A 17,285-nucleotide genomic window follows, 5' to 3' on the forward strand; every position below is an offset into this window, starting at 1 on the left:
TTGATATTACTTGGTTAAAAAAAACTAATTATTGAAGTCAGAGATGAAAAGGAGAACTAAACACAAAAGGTTTTATATCTATACCTCACAAGTCAGTGTTAAAATCAAAATGGGATGATGGAATAAAAAAGAAAAAGCTAGGCAGATTTTGCATGTCAAATCAAAGGAAAAATGGAACAGGTAAGGCAATGCAAATGGAGGAAGCATAAATTATTGCAGAATTATAGAGCTATCAAATCATGAAGGAAAAGCACAAGGGGCTAAAGTAAGCATAATAAAGGATAAGAATGATGGAAAATACCGCACATGAACAGATCTGTATTGGATGATTTAACTTGTCAAAAAATATGTAAATTAATTCAAAAACTAAATAGCAGAAAAAAATCTGTTGCAAAGAACACAAATTGCATTCAGGAAAAATGTAACAATAAGGAAATCCAATAAAGTATAAAAAGATCTCATTAAAGGAAACATTAATTAATCTCTAATTAATTTCAATTTAAAGAATAGTAAAATAAGACCTATATTCTTATATGAAATGAAGTGCATTTTTTCCTCTATGGAACTATTGAAGGTAGCTACTGTTCTCTCCAAAATGTAGAATGTATCAGATTTAAGCATGAAAAGTGGTTGAGCTCAGACTAAATACTAAAACTGTCATGTTTTACTACAAGCTATAGTTGCTTGAATTCAGCCAGAAGTAGCTGCCAGTAATTTTTCAGACATCACCAGCACATTTGTTTTGCTATTAATTCCCCAGTAAATTTGTCTCCTTTTTTAAACTTGGGCAGACTAGTTTCTTCCTGAAAGAAATATTTTCAAAGAGCAGTAACAGAAGGAGTACTTCTGCATCGAAAATATTCACTGCTTAGCTGTGAGGCCATGAAATGAGAGAGTTTTGACAGTAGAACTGGAAGATTATCTGTGGACTTGACAGAGGACAGAAGAGGGAGAGCGAATGAAGAACCAGGAAAAGGATGACAAGGAAAAAGTGCTTACGCTCCCTTTTCAAAAATTATGCTGACTTAACAGCAAGGCAGCCTGTTGCAGCAACAATGAAAGAGAAGACCTGAGGTAATTTCTTAGTTATACAATCAAAGCATCTTCCTGTCCTACATTTCTTCAAGTCCAGTGCTGTTTCCTGCTCTGGATCATGTGCTCTGTCATCCACTAATCAGAAGACCTCTTTTTATTCGATGTCATTTTCTAAACATTGTCATTTCCTAAACATCAATGTGAATAGGGTATCCGTCAGCTTTTTTGCACCAAGCACAGACTACTGCACAGAAACAACAGCCCTCCTTCAAGGAAAATTATCATAAAAATTGGAGGGTTTGAAACACAGAAATCTAGGGCAGGAATCTCCTCAGACTTTTCACCTAGAAGGCCAAGGAAGTGTGAGCCTCTTGGAAAACCAGTTAAGGCTTCTTGTTGTCTCCTGATCTTGCAAAAAAAATTAAAATAACCTAAATACAGCAAATATGTCTTGTAATCCAAGAGATGTGGGTTATCCAAACTCTTTCAGCATGGCACAATAGAGCACAATGATGTTGGAAGTCAGAGGACTGCTGCAGCAGTAAGTGGACAATTCAAGGGAGTAGAAGTAGAAAAATGCCCTCTTCCCATGCCTTTTCCTTATATTAGATAGCTATGAAAGTCCCATGAATTAAAATCTTTGCTACATACACATAGTTAAAATACATTTCATTTGTTTTTTGGAGGTAAGAGAAGGACAGGAAAAACAGAGATTTCTGAGATATGTATGTTTGCTTCTGGTAGATTTCTTGGCCAAAAGAGTCTCAGTTCTAAAGAAGAGAGAAGTATCTCCAGACTTGGAATTCTGGTTGTATATATTCACACAAACCACTTTGCTTCCATACTCATGAAAAAAAAAAAAAACAAAAAACAAAAAAAAAAAAAAAAAAAAAAAACCAAACAAAAAAAAAACCAAAAAAAAAACCACCACACCTTGAGATGAGGTAATTGTAATATTTTGGATTAATTTTTTGTATGGTAACCTCCAAAAAAACCAAGATCAAATACTTTTTTAAAACTCAACTATTTTGCCAATTCCTTAAAAAAGTTGACCATGCATGCATACATCTTGGTAAAGTATGAGACATTTATTCATGTTTGTGATTTTTGCATTATTCAGCATTTTCTCTTGACATCTACAAAATGCAACACGTCTGATTTTCACTTTTTTTTTTGATATGTTTCTGCTTCTCCGTGACTTCAGCCTGAATTATGAACATCAGCCTTCTAGGTTCGCTGACCAACCTTTGCAAAAATTCTACAAGCATCTAATAAATGGGGTTGACATAATGTTTTTTTCATTAGACAATTGAATAATACAGATTTTGATTCACAGGCTTAGCATATTTAAAAGGGATGTGTCTTTTTAGTGCCACTATGAAGAACATGTGTTCACAGCAAGGATCATTCTTGTAGCACAATAAATAGTGCAATATTATATAAAATCAGATCTAGTAATATCAAATACAGAATAATGACAACCATGTTTACAAGTTGCTGGGGTGGGTCAGAGTAATTCAGGTGACCTGCCTTCTCTAGACACATGCATGGGTTACAATGCATTAGTTAGAGAAGCAAATTAGTCTTAATTTTTTCTTCTATTATTTGCAGAGAGAGAGGTATTTAAACTAGATTCTGAAAACTGTTGTGGAAAACTCTTGCCTGGGTTATAATCATAACACATGCCTCTAAAGTAAACCTACATTAGCACAATTCAATGTGGTAATTAAGATAGAAAAAGACAGTGCTAAGCTGCATGGCCTATCAGATTCCTTGGGGAGGAAAAAAAGGACTGACGTGACTTGAAATGTGTCCAAAGGGTTTAGTTAGCCTCCAATTAGCTGCAAACTTCCTCTATTAAAATGCATAACAAATACCAGACTACATGTCCCCGAACCCTTCATTATTTAAGTCCTAATTTCAGATGGTTCTTTTATTATACCATGTATCCCAAAAGCTAGCATTGACTTTTAATTACACTATACAATCATTGCTGTCAGGTGATAAGTTGGAAGGACAGAAGACTCCAGGGCACCTCTGGGTGAACCACAAGAGCTCAGCTCTTAACCAAAAGCAAACAACAGAACAAAGGCAAACATTCTAGGAATAATCTACAATAAAATGAAGGCCAAATGATCATTTCCCCTTAACCTTGCATTTTATACTTGCCATGAAATCAAGAGTTTATTTAGGCAGAAAGACAGAAGTATAGGAACTGAGAAGGTGAAGTGGAACAGAATATGAATTGTACTCAACTCCTGGCACTCCCTCAACTTCAAAAAGGACACACACAGTTCCTTTTTCCTGCATTACTCTTATTGACCTCTTATAACAAGGTCCTGCTGGGGGTTGTTTGCTGAAGATCTCATACTGTGAAAATATAATTAATATATTTGGGATGGGAAGGTAGTGCATTAGACAGATTTTAACTTCTGTCTTTATGCATGTTTTGATGCAGTTTAGTGTCTCCTGGCCATTGTCCATTGTAATTTTGTCTCTGTGAGACTTTGAAGGTGAGCAGAAACAGTTGATTTGATTTTGAAATTCAGAGATGCTTATATGCCCTTGGGATTGCTGGGTGGTGGTAACTGATTGCCAAATTAGAAGGACATAAAACCATCAGTGAGAAAGCCACAGTCAGAAGAGCACAGAGCAAGGAGAGAGGTGGGTGTGGCTGCCACCCATCTAAATGGGAGAGGCCTGCCACCAGGAAAAACAGAGCTGGGCATTATAACTAGATGAGCAGTATTACACTATCCCATTTATTTATTTATTTATTATCTACATTTATGGGAAAAAATATGGGATAGAAGAGATTCTTTATCTTTTGAGCTTGGTTTTTTCTTGCATGGGGAAAACATAACAGAGTAGCTGGTGTACAGTCATAGAATCATGGAATCATAGAATCACAGATTCATAGAATGGCTTGGGTCGGAAGTGACTATAAAGATCACTTTGTTCCAACCCCCCCATCATGGGGAGGGACACCTTTCACTAGACCAGGTCCCTCAAAGCCCCATCCAGCTTGGCGTTAAACATTTCCAGGAATGGGGCAACTGCAGCTTCTCTGTTCCCCTGTCTTACCACACTCACAGTAAAGAATTTCTCCCTAATATCCAATCTAAACCTACTGTCCTTCAGTTTGAAACCATTTACCCTAGTCCTGTCACTACATGCTCTTGTAAATAGTCTCTCCATCTTTTTTGTAGGCACCCTTCAGGTACTGGAAGAGCACAATTAGGTCACTCTGAAGCCTTCTCTTTTCCAAGCTGAACAATTCCAATTCTCTCAGCATTTTCTCACAGGAGACATGCTCCATCCCTTTAATCATCTTGGTGGCCATCCTCTAAACTCTCTCCAATGGGTCAATGGCCAAATATCCACCATGGGAATCTGGAATGCATAGTATTCAGCTGAAGTGTATAATATGAAATAACTCTCTTTTTTCTTTTCCTGTCTCTCAGTATAACTATGACATCCTCACTGCATGAGCAAGTCACACAAGTAAGAATTGCATAGAAAACAGACTTTTTATTACATTAACAAATGCTTTGTGGATTTGTGCAGAATGATCTTGTTAATTATACATAAATACCTTTTCAAAAATCTAGTACTTCTTGCTTAAATGGAAAAATGCAAACATGCAAACATAATCTTTTTTATTTCCTTAAATGTTTTCAAAACAAAATCCACATTTTCTAAAAAAAAAAAAAATAAATTAATAATGTTTTCTGCGATGGCTTCTCTTTCCTCGCTTTAAGATGACTACAATTAAGAAGTTCAGAATCTAGACTGATGCAGCCTTCAAAGCATTTTTTTTCTCTCCCACTTTGCTTAATAATTGCCTGGGAAATTTAGTTCTGTTGGAATTCAGTTATGAAGGACACATTTTAGAAGGCTCCATAGCAAACACTAATTTATCAAGGGGAAAAAAGCCTGAAAATGTAATAATAGGCAGTACAATGGTAGTTTAAAGAATGCTAAAATCTCAATTCAGTACAGCTACAGCTAAGTGCAAGTTCTATTCCTGTGCTGAATTTGGCCATGAAACATGCAATAAAAATAGAAGGGTCAGAGGAAGCTATAAAGCAACAACATGAGATCAGTCAAAGCTTATGCAGCCCTTTAGAAGTCCTAGTCTGAAATGTCTAATTATCTGACATCATTACCATTTAGGACATTTTTTGAATACTCAGAGGTAATGAAATGTCAGATGCAAGCTTTAAAAGGAGATGCCAAGTTAAGGTGCAGGAAGTTACTAAGGGAGTGGAGAGCTGAATAAATACCATTATGCATTGCTGAAATATAATTACTCATGGTTTTTAAGGTTAATATCCTCCTTTCCAAATAAGCTGCACGGGAATGAGTTGAGCTTAAGCCTAAGGTAAAAGTCAGTCACTGAATAATATTGCTTTTCTTATACTGGAAGTTCAGTATGAAATGTTTATTAATCAATCCATTAGCCCAGAGCAGACAGGTAAAAATCAACAGAATGTATACACCACTACCTTCTGTTTCCCAATTAACAATTCAATTGTGATTATCTATTAGTAGAGAGAAAAGTAATTTTTTAAAACTGCTTAAAACAACGTATCTAGGCCAAGCTTTGGGAGGCAGTCACTAATCAGAAGTATGAAGAGAGTGATCTCTTTAAAATACTCCAGAACCAGCTTTTCCGCAAATGAACTGGATTTGGCTATGCAGACAGGCAAAGTAGTTCTGGCTGCACTGGCCCTCAAACCTACGTTGTCTTCTGTTAATAGTGTTGGTGATTAAATTAATCTGAAGTTCAAATAATTCATAGCACAAAATGCCAACAGAGCAGTTGGATGAGTTACTCACCTGCCTTGGCTTGATAGAGCCAGACTGCATTGTCAGATGCATGGAGCAGCCTTTAAAATCTTCAGAGTTCAACCTATAAACCTATCTAATAATATATTCAGTTGTGTCAAGAACAATTGATTGGTGAATCTGACTGAAAAATGGGCCCGTATCTTCAACTAAATGACTAGCCTCTCCTTTTGAAAGGTTTTCTCTACAAGCCAATTTGACTTTTTCTTACTTTTTCCCCCAGTAAATTATTATGCTTAATTAAGTAATAATTAGAAGCCCTACATTCAGCATAAAACAAATGTTGTTATACCATACCTTTTTTCATTAGGTTTTTTCATCATTCAGATCTATTCTATGCCTCATAACTGATGTTCTCATTCTTGGTACAATTAATTGTAAAGGTGAAAAGAAAAGAAAGGAGAGAAAAAGAAAAATAAGAGGTTCTAAGAGCTTAACATAAGTTCCTGGAGTTCCTTAATCCTTCATCCAAGCATCGGCTTCTCGATAAAAAAGGTATAAATAGGTATGAGGGGATTCTTGTCCTTATGGGTATTCCACTAAATGAATAATGCGGTGGACAATTCCTAACAGCATCCTTCCTGGTGTTTGATGTCTGCTCTCCTCTTGTCCAAGTGTGAAGTTTTGCTGGCACTTTTCCTCCTGTCAACAGAGATCTCTTTGTGGTTGCTCTGGACAAGATGGCCTCCATTCTCCACTCATGAGATCCTTTCTGTTACAAAGCAACAAATCAAAGAGGGCATCTTCCCTTGTTGGCTCCCTCAGTACTCCTGTTGCTTTGGCTTTGCTCATTTCCTTGCCCTCTTGCAAATTGTTTGCTGAATTATTTGTTCCAAGTTCTTGTGAGGAATTGAAATAACTGGAGTGGTTACCAATTCTGACTTTTTTTTGGTTCTAATTCCATGACCTTTTTAAAGAAAGATGTGTTGTTTGCATTCTAGAATCCCATGATTTTTCATAAATAATCAGAAATGTTTCTGAGAGTTCTTCTATTGAACAGCAGGGCTTGGAGACATAAAAAATCTAAAACATCTGAAAAAAATCAGGAAATGGACACAAAAATCAATGTAAAGAGTTAATACAGTACTCTCCTAAAGCAGGGCATTCTGGCAGGTGTAAAGTTCTAATTAAGAATTGCAATTTTAAATTTCAACTGTTATAAATTTCAAGTATTAACTAAAGTGCTTTATAAAGGAATTTAAAATGCCAGTGGAAAGAGCATTTCACTCTCCCTTAGGCATTTCCCATGGTGCAAGGGCATATACATAAAAACTAGAGATAGAAAACAACAGCTTTGCTTTTACCAAGTTTAAGAACATATACATATAATTACATTTTTAATACATACATTGTGCATTTTAACTGTTTATAGTTCATAACCTCGGGATTCTTTTCATCAGCAGAAGCTGGTTGAAAAATGAAATCTTTATCCTTAATTTGGAAGTATTTCTACATCATTTTATTCCTTAGATAATTATATTACTCATCATTCTGAACCTTAGAAATAAATCTGAGAAGTGAATATATTCAAACTTCATTCAGCAGTTGGAACACATTTCAGTGAATTTGCTTGTTTATCGACCACCTAGTAATATGAGTGCAGCTAATGGTCCTTCAAAACTATTTTGTGCTTAGTGATTAGCCATTTTTGCTAACACAACAGGAAAGACTTTCAAGGTGGCTGGATTTTCAAGGTTTAGATTATTGCTGCTGTTGAATACTGGACTCTTTTTATGCATCTCAAGCTGGACATGCTAGAATTGACTTGACAATTTCCTTTTATGCTATCTGATTTTAAACTGAAAGAGGACAATTGTGAATGCAAATGCCAACCAATGGGGTGCCGACCTCATGAGGGTGGTATGATTGGTAACTAACACAATTTCTCCCGTCTGCATCAACTTTGTGTACCACACAGCTGAAATAGGTTCATCTTGGAAAGCAATTTAAAAGTTTCCTCCATAAGGTAATCATATTACCATATTTATTTGCTGCTGTGTTTTCCCTGCCTCATTTGCCTAACTCACATCTATTGCAGCTGGTGACACTAGAGAGAAAAAAAGGTGAAAAAAAAAAGGAGCAAAAGGGGACAATGCAGGAAAACAACTACTATGACATTTTTGCTTTCTTTCATCAAACCTTTTATATTGGGAGTCAAGATATATTTTGCTGAATGAATTTTGGTGTGATTTGATGCATCCGTAATCCCAGAACACTTATACGAATAGGTACTACAGAATAGAAAACTGTGTTTTTTTCTGCTTAGCCAAGTGAACCACAAGAAGAATAATAATTCTACAGCCTTAAAGGCAATGGTCTGAAGAAAAACAAATAGCAGAAAATAATCATGGAAAGGGCAAAAAGAGATCAGACATTCTCCTAAGGAGGAAGCAGCCTTCAATTAAATATCTATTAATTGGTAATGAATGTGAAATAACATTAAATAAGCATCTAACAGAATATTAATCACATACTTAAGGGCTAATTGCAGTATATTAACAATTAATGGCCCTTTAAGAAACTAGATATACTATGGGATGCAGTAAATGTTAATTGAAAGCTATTTCAGGAATTTTATTTTTCTTTTCTTAATTGGACAGTGACACAATCTACTGTTACAGAGCCCTTATGTCCTTATGCTTTCAAGTTTGGCATTGCTTCTATGCTACAGAATGCAACAGCAGAATTCAACCAGTTATGCTGCAAGAAAAAAAAATCAAGTGTTTTTCCTATATATGGCCTGCCATAATCCTTAGAGAGAGCACATGTGCTTCGTGTCCAGTAACTTTACTTCACTCTACAGGATAATGATGGTTTGAGTTACTCTATGTTTAAACTTGTCTTCTAGCAATTTTTCACCAGAGCTAAATCATTTCCCAAGAAGTTACTGAAACTGGAATGCACTTGCTATCACCTACAAGCCTCGCTCTTGATCAGAAACATGAAAAGAAGAAAATAATAGAAAATTTAAAAAGAATACAGAAAGGAAAAAACAGTAAAATGGTGTTTAAAGCAAAGCAGTGTAAAGAATGGAAAAGAAAGAGTAGAGGAAACAAAATGGGTATTTAATAAAAATAAAGTACATGAAACAATTTTTCAGTTTTCTCTAAGTTAATGAGACCCAAGTCAGAAATGTTTTCCTGTCAAGACACAAAATTTGGTGCAGAATTTTTGAAGTCTCTTTCCTCTCAAGCCACGGTGTCACAAACACAAACAGTTCTCAATGTGACACCATTCCAGGGGTCGTGTCACATCCAGGGTGACAGACTGGGGCTGCCGTCATAGAAGTTGCCTCATTTATCCCCTTGGATGCTTTTTCTCATCCTCTCACTGTGCATTTCTGTGCACCAGCAAAATTGTTCATGTAATTAGGGTACTGAAGAGATTGGATACCTGATCCAGATCAAATAGCATGACAGGAAAATTAGTTCTAACTCAGGTCATTCCCCCAGTGAAATTTTAAAAAATCCCAAAGGTTCTTTATCTAATATGGCATGACAAGATTTTTCTAGGAACAGACTGAAGCTCAGGCTTCAGGTTACACATCCTGTGTTTCCCATTTATTGCAAATGAATGGTGGGTATAACACCAGCTGTCTGGGGTGGGGCAGGGCACTGCCTCAGCCAGAACAACCTGGCCTGCCCCACCTCTCACCAAGTGCACATAAGCAGGCATTCCAAACACTCCAAAAATGGCTAGAGACACTAAACTTACCCAGTTTCTGACGCAACAGGAACTTAGGATATCATCCATGTGAGGAATTTTTGTTTCTCTGTTTTATTCTGATGACTCACATTTTTACTTCAGTAAAGAACATGAACTTTTGGCTGACAAGCCCTGCCAATGATGCTTAACTGCAGCACAGTGACTCCATAAAGCCAGTAGTGGTGAATAATTCCATACAACAGGAAAAAATGTCAGGGTCGAGCAGGGTAGCAAATTCATAAATGTCCTCCAGATCAATGTCAATTTTATTCTGCCAAGATTGCATGTGACCCCAAACAGTCTGCCCCACTGCTGAACTGACGCTGTTCTTTGTACCATTTCTAAAAAATTTTGAATAGAACTGCTTCATCTTTTTTTTCTTTCTCAAAGTCTGATTTTTGCTATGTTCTGATTTTCATGTAGGCCAAAGCTTTTGCTGCTTACAGCAGAATAGGAACTTGCATAGTGGCATAACTTGGAGACTCCAGCAACTGCAATATCCAGAGTAATTTGTCTTAAACCTCTTCTTGTGATTTAGAAATGTTATTCTCCAAATTAGTACTGCCACTAAAAAGACCACACACCACTCCCCTCTCTTCTCCAATGGATGTCACAAAAGGCAAAGAATACAAGGTGAGATAACAATTACCTGGAAAGAGCAATGTCATAAGAAAATGAAAATAAATAATAGTAATAACAAAAGATATAAAACTATTTACACAGAATCATCTCAGCAATAAAAAAATACTGGACTGCTATACCCGCCAAGTTACTAAACTGTAAGGAATGCCCTTCTCCTGGGAAGCAAGAGAGTTCTTTTCCACATCAAATAACTGCAGGATCTTGGCCATGCCCTCTTCCAGCTATTGCAAAAGGTTTACAGCACTCCAAGCTCTGTATCTCTAACATTGGTGACGCTTCTTGTGCTGAAAATAGATTTAAGGACTGAAGGCCCCCAAATGCACTGAATTCCAGGGTGTGATCTTAATGACTATTTATTCTGACAGTCTAATTAAAATAAAAATAAGCTATTTTTCAACAAAGAAATACATAACCATTAAATTCACCTTATTCTCCAGACCAACATTTCTGTATTACAAAAAATCCCAGCAGAGCCCTTTGATATTCAGAAATTATTAGTCCAGCTGCAGACAGCTGCACCCCACAAATCTACTCAACATTTAGCACTGGCACAGGCTGCATAAACTAGATGAGGAGCTTCACAACTCACTGCAAGCCAAGCTTTAGCCAGCAGAGATTCAGTAGTAGCCCCAATGAGAGAGCAGATGGACAATGAGGGCTCTGAGCCTTCATTAGCATTGCTTAAGCCCAAAGACACTTTTAGACAGCTGCACCTGACCTGCCTACCCTTTTCTATATGAAATCTACTCACGTCCCTCGTGTTTGCTGCCTGGACAAGGATTATCTCTTCTCTCGTGGGGACTGTGTGATATTCTTCATTCCCACCCGACTTATGCTCTTCATCTATTCAGTCAAGTCTAGTTATTTTCCTTGTCTGTACCCTCTAGAAGACAGGGAAGAGGAGAGATTCCAATGGGAAAGACAGCCATTGCTTAGAGTCCCTGAAGCCAGGGTTTTCCAGAAAAGTCGATTCCATTCCATGGGTTGAAATTGAGAGGTTGTATAATAGAAATATGAGGATATCCTCTACCGTCTGTCTTTTGAGGAAACACACCATTTTCAAATTATTTGGGCAGTAAAATCTGAAAAATATTTTCTGTCAAAAATCTGGAATTTTAAAACTGTAGTTTTAGAAGCATTTATGCCTGCTTGAATGTGAAAAACATAGTCAAAGGGACCACAGAAGACACGTTTGTTGACTTGTTTACAGGCATTATCCTGTAAAATATTAATGAAGGCCACTTTCCTGAGTTTTTTGACAACTAGAGTAAAGGAGAAATATTCTGGTTGAGGATTTTCACAGAAAATGCAATGGGAAGTTCTCTTCACCTACATGGAAACACTCTGAACCAAGTAACTGGATTATGATTCAGTCATGAAGAGAAAACAAAGACTTACAATGGTTTTTTGATACTGCCTCAGTAGTAAAGCACTTCAGTGACCTAATAGTCCAATCTTACAGTGCCTGTAGAATATCAGGAGACATCTGCTGTCTGAGGAATGAACACATAACAGTAGATGTTGGATGATCATGCTTTAACATTATCGGTTTTCTATTCCACTTGTCTTTTTTACATTTTGCAGTAATATATCACAGGCTCATGTATTAAAAAAGTCTCCAAGGACATTTTATTCTCTAAGGAAACTGCAGGACGTTTAAAGCTTTTGCCTACAAATTTAAATATACTATATTCAGAAATAACAAAGGAAATGTCTCTTCTTACAGGACTTCTGCTGCTGTTGTTAAATGTTGTAAAGAGAATTTTAGGATAAAGGGATGTTGTTCTAAGTGTCCTTGAAAATAAACCTTAAAACTGTACAACCCTCATGAAAAACAGCTAGGATTGTCAAGCTTAGTGCTATCAAAAACAGATCAAGAGGATTAATACTGATTTATCGTTAGCATCTTCCATTTAAAAAAAAAAAGAAAAGAAGTGCCTTCAGAACATAAAATGTTATTTTAGAGTCAAACTCTCATGGGACAGAGAACATGGGTTTTGAACTCCTAGACACAAATATAGCTTGATTTTATATATATATATAAAGTTTTTATGTATGACTTTTATGATTTTGACTGACCACAGTTTACTAATTTACTCAGGACTGACTGTATGCTTGACCTTCCACAACATGCAGATATCAAAATAATCTATTCCCTACAGGCTTTACAATTTGGAAGACAAACATGAGTGATAAGACCCACTAGGAAACCCAGAGGATAAGTTCTTTGAATTGTTGATTTTGCTTTTTATTTTGTTCTCGAGATACAGAGATACAAAACACTAAAAGTCTGTAGAGTCCTCTAAAATTAGGCAATAAGAAATATTAGAAAAGCTTTATTTTTTTTTTACAGAGGGTGAAGTTCCTTAATGGTCCTGCACAATGTTTTTCAGAAGAAAGATAAAAGTTAATGATGATGCCTGTTTTATTTCTAAGATTAACATTTTCTACAATTTCAGCAGCAATATCAGTTTGTTTGCTGGGAAAAGAAAAAATTATTTTGCAAAATTCTTAAAACTATATTGACAGTTGCAGGCCAACTGATATGTCCTGTCATTTGGGAATTTTATCTGCCACAGAGAGAACATAGACCAAAACTTAGTGCTGAGAAATTGCCATATAAGCTTCAGCAATGATTGTGAATAATTTTGCTTGCTGCAGTTATTTTTTGCAAGAGAAATATTACATACATTATCTTTCACATTTTTTTTGCAGCTGACAATTGCCAAGGATTCCATTTTCCATTGATCACTCTAACCTTTTTTTACATTGGGTAACATTTCAATTGCCAAATCATGTGCTCTCAAACTGCAAATGCAAATGAAGCAGCAACTATACTGGCAAAATACCGGATTGTGCACACTCTGTGCATAAATATAGGTTTGTCTGTACATTTTAACTAACTTTATTATTCAGTTCTGTTCAGTTCTAACTAGATAATCACAAAAATTTCTTTGAAATCAAAGGGATGACTATAATTCACTGAGATGAATGTCATGTACTTTCTCTAATAATTTTAATTTTTAACATTATGTCTGTATCTGGTTCCAGCTCCTAAGACTTATCACCTCTGTCTTTTTGTCCATGAGAGTATTGTTTCTGTTTCCTCTAGACAAGATGATTTCTTCCCCGCTGTGCCCCTCCACTCCAGCTATTTTGCTAATCTATTTTTAGAAATTCCATTTAGTAATTGGAACTTCTAAGAAGAAATTTAAGTGAAAACTGATATTAAAGTAGATCTTTTGCTGTAAGATTTTTGTTAAAATTATAGTCTTTTTATTAAAAACTGAAGATAAATAATAAATTAGTGGCAATGTGCATTATATCTATGCATACTAGAAAAAGCATCTGTCTTTCTATCAGAAATCTACAGTCAATCAGTTTTATCAGCCAGGTGCTAGGCAAAGAAATCCACATGAAATCATGCAGATTTTCGAGAGAATTCCTCCTTTTCTGCTTCTTCATTACTCTGAGGGAAAGATAGAAATCTGGTGCAAACATTTTGTCTGCATAACTTCAAATGTTACTTTACAGCAATGGAATCTTATCTTGCTTTAAAACTTCAAGGCATTATTCAACCTACATGTTTTCAGTCTACAGCAAGGTGCTATAAATGAAAATTTTCTCTCTTGACTTTCCACACAGAGTCTGCAGACTTCATCAGAAAATTATGTTACTCAGTCTCTAAACTATTTTTTAAAACTTTACAGGTGTGTATATGTGTAAATTTGTGTGCCAAGTACAAATGAAATAGCTATTTAAATAGAAGAGCTAAGAAAAGAAGTCCTTATGTCATAGTGCATTACCTTCAAAATAAGTTTGCCATTGACTTAATGTAAATTTCAGTAGAAAAGATTTAGGGGCAAGCCTGTGACTGATGTCATTCATTTCCTATGAAACTTTGATGAAAGATTCTTTAAGGCAAAAAGTTGAGTGTCTTTTCCTGTTATGGATATAAGCAAGAAGAGAAAAAGTACACACATACAGAGACATATTTATGAAATGTAGTTAACTGTAGTAAACTACAGAAAGAAATTAGGTCTGAAGATTCAAAAAATTTAACATTTCCTGTGATCAGCTAAATTTAATAGGAGTGACCAAGATGCTTAATGATAAATGAAGTTGGTCTCATGGAACTTAAAGGACAGTGATATTTTATCCAAATACATGTGCTTATTCTTTCTGAACAATAAGAAATGCTGAGAGGAAATAAACATATCTGCTGCTCTGAAAGCCTGAGCTATTTCAAAGGTGATACAGAAAAGGAAAATATAAATGGATAAAAGAATGGTAGTCATTGAAAAACATAATTCACCCAAATCAAAACAAATTGTGTATACTCTGCTGACCTACATTTATGACTTCTGTCTTCATTTTCCTAACTTGGAATATCAAAAAAAGCCTGAAAATGCAGAAGCTTTGAATCTGCTCTCTGTTGCCATTTTTCCACCAATTCTTGAGATTTATCAAGAGATCTCTGAGGACAGTTCATTGGCAACAATATTGACAAGCAAAACACCAGAAAACTCAAGACTTGATTTGCTGTGGTTTTAATCTAATTTTAAAGAAAAAAATCATATATGACGGGATAAGTAAATACCATTTTTAATCTGGAGAAAGATAGATATGAAGTTAGAGTCTTTTCTTTTACCATAGAGATTCTACAAGCAATGAGCTCAGGCATAGATATACGGCACACTAGCATGATATGTTAACTATCCCAGTTTATAAACTCATCCCACAGCAGGCATGAGGTAACCTACTGTCACTGAGATGCAGCCAAAACAAAGGCATGACACTTATAAAAGTCCACAAATTAGGATATAATTAATACTAACTTGACTTGAACACAAGCATGTAATATACACTAATATAGTGTAACTAAAAACTGTGTATGTGTTTTGTAACACTGTGAATATTCTATAAACTCATACCAGAGCAATGTGAACACCAAAAGAGAAAATAAAGGTTAGAACAGATGAAGAAAGAAAAGGTTCAAGGAACAAGAAGTTGCCACAGTAACAGACAAGTGCATGGCACTACAAATAGGCAGGCATCCTGCTGAACACACAAGAGGTGGCTGGGAAGAGAGATGAAAAGGGGATAAGCATTATCAAAGCCATAGCTAGATGCATAAAAGTATCAGACCTAAGTGAGGAAACTAAATAAGTAAACAAGAACCACTATGGCCATCAATTCCAACTACATGGTATCAGATCTCCAAATTCACATATAATTTAGTACATAAAAGTGTTAAGATCAACAACACCTTAAATATACTGGAGAAGATTACAAATAGGCAAGAACAAATAATTTGCCGATAGTGTGCAGACGATTGAACTAATAAAGTTTAAAACTTTAAGCTGTCCTGTTTAGTCTGTCTTCTAAAACTTTCCCCCACAGTGGTGTCTGAGTTTCTGCATTCATAAACATATAGATGTATCATACACTCAAAGGCAGCAGAGAGATAAGCTGGCTTTCACTCAAGTGCTTTCTGGGAGTATGCAAAGTGTTTCTCCTTGCCCACCATGTGCAAATTTTGCAGGGGAACACTCTGTTTATTGTATGTACTAGAGAAAGTGTGAAGCAACACTTCATATGAGTGAGGACTAGGGAATTCTTGCACTGTGGTGACATGCCTCTTAGAGCATTAAAATTCATGAAAAATAGTCTTTAAAAAATCCCCCCTGTTTCTGTAATCCTACAAATAAAATTACAATCCTGTCTCTTTCTTCCCTAACCTTGTGATTTCTGACCCTTCCTTTCCTCCATTAGGGAAAACCTGGTCAGAATTTTGCCCAGTCTTTACAGAAATTTCTCATTAAAATGCAGACAGCATGGCTGGGAACTTTCCAACTTCCCCTTTCAGTGGGAAAAAACAGACATAGCCTTGAGAAGATGGCTCATGGCTGGAGAAGACAGGTGAATTCTTATTTATACAGCCTTTGAGATGTTTTTTGATGATATACTCTATGATTTGGATTATGATGACAGCATACTTCACAGTTACTGAAGGAAGCCTAACAATAAACTACAGCAAGTAGAAGCAGAAATGCACAAGCGCACAGAGACAAATTGAATTGTTGGTGCAATTCCACTCACTTCACTGGGACTACACCAGGAGATGAAATTGTCCCTCAGCATTATTTAAGGTTCAAAGAATGCATTTAAAAGACAATAAATGGATAATGCCCAACTTGGGCACTTTTATAACTAACGTTTTCTCTCTCATGGGGGATGATCCAGAGTCAGTGAAGGGTTGTAACCTTTCATTTTTCATTGGTGCTAACGTATATCTGTGTACCCAAAGTACTCTAGATGGGAAAATCAATAAGTGCAATGTTTAGTGATAAATGTTTACAATTTTCTTCTTTGTTGCTACCATGTCCTAATAAAAACACTACAAAAAATTGAGGTTACACTTACATAAAGGAAAACCCTCAATTCTTTTTAAGTACAAAAGTATGTGTAACACATATACTTTCTTGGTTTTAAATATTAGGACATACATATTTTTTGAAAGAATTAAGACTGACACAGAGAAAAGAGGGTTAAACTTCACTTTTTCATTGCCTTTTGAAAGGTGTTAGGATGAGGATTGTGTTTTCAAAGCTGAGAGAAAAAGTTGGCCTGAATTTAATTTTCCCTTTGAATCAGTGATTTATGTGTGCAACAAAGCAAGTAGTAAATGTGAATGAATTTAATTGGTTATTCTGCCCCTCTGTCCCAAAAAACCTTTCTTGCTGATGAAATATCTCAAAAGCTAGATAACCCAGTGTCACCATATTTTATGTGAAATGACAGGTTTAATGTTTCCATTGAAAAGCAAGACAAGAGGATATGCATTTACAATGTGACAAAGAACTCTTCTGACCTATGTATATGTTCCTTTCTTAACTTAGTCAATTCATCGTTGTACAGGCAGGTGATATGCTATACCAGAAAGAAATAAGTAATTCACTCTATCACTTTTCCCAGGTGATTTCTTTCAGTTCATAGATTTTTTTGTAGAAGCTTTTAATATTTGGGTAAGTGTATGGGTTAGTATTTTT

The 17,285-nt window shown here is 35.7% G+C and overlaps 1 long non-coding RNA gene across 1 annotated transcript; it reads left to right on the plus strand.

The window, feature by feature from the left end:
* The first annotated feature begins 9,168 nt into the window (after positions 1-9,168).
* Positions 9,169-15,511, plus strand: LOC135289167 (uncharacterized). The gene is made up of 3 exons (XR_010351965.1): positions 9,169-9,639; positions 10,015-10,224; positions 10,315-15,511. It is a non-coding gene; the product is annotated as an uncharacterized LOC135289167 (long non-coding RNA).
* Positions 15,512-17,285: the final 1,774 nt, after the last annotated feature.

The sequence above is a fragment of the Passer domesticus genome, chromosome 1 (assembly GCF_036417665.1).
Source record: "Passer domesticus isolate bPasDom1 chromosome 1, bPasDom1.hap1, whole genome shotgun sequence".
NCBI lineage: Eukaryota > Metazoa > Chordata > Aves > Passeriformes > Passeridae > Passer > Passer domesticus.